Source organism: Aethalodelphis obliquidens, unplaced genomic scaffold, assembly GCF_003676395.1.
Source record: "Aethalodelphis obliquidens isolate GAN/ISIS:26980383/991018 unplaced genomic scaffold, ASM367639v1 scaffold95, whole genome shotgun sequence".
Classification (NCBI taxonomy): Eukaryota; Metazoa; Chordata; class Mammalia; order Artiodactyla; family Delphinidae; genus Aethalodelphis; species Aethalodelphis obliquidens.
Genome location: NW_020838039.1, coordinates 1817435 through 1819308, shown reverse-complemented (window position 1 = coordinate 1819308; position 1874 = coordinate 1817435). Strand labels below are relative to the sequence as shown.

General features: G+C 46.1%; 1 pseudogene; it reads left to right on the top strand.

Annotated features, from left to right (window-relative positions):
• The first annotated feature begins 635 nt into the window (after positions 1 to 635).
• LOC113614396 (ubiquitin-conjugating enzyme E2 D3 pseudogene) lies at positions 636 to 1134 on the top strand (annotated as a pseudogene).
• Positions 1135 to 1874: the final 740 nt, after the last annotated feature.

Sequence of the window (1874 nt, the reverse complement as noted above, 5' to 3'; positions counted from 1 at the left end):
TGGTAAGGAAATAGACGGTTACATGACACAAGATAAAAAGCCTAATTTTATATATATATATATATATATATATATTTTTTTTTTTTTTTTTTTCTTCGGTACGCGGGCCTCTCACTGTTGTGGCCTCTGCCGTTGCGGAGCACAGGCTCCGGACGTGCAGGCTCAGCGGCCATGGCTCACAGGCCCAGCCGCTCCACGGCATGTGGGATCTTCCCGGACCAGGGCACGAACCTGTGTCCCCTGCATCGGCAGGCGGACTCTCAACCACTGCGCCACCACGGAAGCCCCTAATTCTATATTTTGAAAAAAATCAAACCTTGGGAAGTCCCTCGTGGTCCAGTGGTTAAGACTCTGCCCAAGGCCCAGGTTCAATTCCTGGTTGGGGAACTAAGATCCCACAAGGTGCCGGGTGCAACCAAAAAACAAAAACAAACCTTTTGATAGTATTGAAAAATACCATCACCTCATGTCATGTGCATGAGCACCATAGGGTCAGGGATGCAGCAGCTGTCAGGTGGGCAGGGAAGAGACTGAGGCCACAGCGTGAGGGACGCCCCAGCCCCTCTACGTCTATGTCTGGCAGAACCAGTGTGAGATAAAGAGGCAACCCTTCCGAGCAGCCCGGAAAATCAAGAGTTTGGGCCGGACCTTTGAGCAGACACCAAGATAGTGAGGAGCCAGAAGAAAAGCACAGACTATGGCGCTGAAACGAATTAATAAGGAACTTAGTGATTTGGCCCATGACCCCCCAGCACAATGTTCTGCAGGTCCAGTTGGGGATGATGTTTCATTGACAAGTCACAATTATGGGACTTAATGACAACCCATATCAAGGTGGTGTATTCTTTTTGACAATTCATCTTCCTACAGACTATCCCTTCAAACCAGGTTGCATTTACCATAAGAATTTATCATCAAAATATCAACAGGAATGGCCACATTTGTTTTGATATTCTAAGATCACAGTGGTCATCTGCTTCAACTATTTTTCAAGTTCTTTTATCCATTTGTTCACTGCTGTGTGATCCAAACCCAGATGACCCCCTAATACCAGAGATTGCATGGATCTATAAGACAGACAGAGATAAGTACAACAGAATACCTCAGGAATGGACTCAGAAATATGCCATGTGATGCTGCCTTAAGGTCAGAATAGCCCACATTACAGCTGGAACAAACTTTAAATTACTGTTCCTTTTTTGATTTTCTTATCCAGCTGCTCCCCTATCAGACCTTGTCTTTTTTTTTTTTTTTTTTTTGCGGTACGCGGGCCTCTCACTGCTGTGGCCTCTCCCGTTGCGGAGCACAGGCTCCGGACGCGCAGGCCCAGCGGCCATGGCTCACGGGCCCAGCCGCTCCGCGGCACGTGGGATCCTCCCGGACCGGGGCACGAACCCGCGCCCCCCGCATCGGCAGGCGGACTCCCAACCACTGCGCCACCAGGGAAGCCCAGACCTTGTCTTTTTAAATTTTATTTTTTGTTTACCTCCCTCCATTCATTCACATGTTCATCTGAGAAGACTTAAGCTCTTCTAGCTTTGGACAATAACTGCTTTTAGAAACTGTAAAGTAGTTACAAGAGAACAGTGCCCAAGATTCAAAAATTTTTTAAAAATGGAGCATGTATATTATATGGCCAAAGTCTTCACTCTAATTTGGTTATAAGACTAAAACCATTACTCACAGCTCTAACATACTGAAGAAGCATTTGAGGGGGAGGGAGATGGATGCTCAGTTGTCACATCAAAGGAAGCAGCATTATTCTAGCAGCATCCATTCTCGTTTAAGTCTTCCACTGTTAAGAGATTTGAGGTTACATGATATACTTTATGCTCATAACTGATGTGGCTAGAGGATTGGTATTGAATTGATAG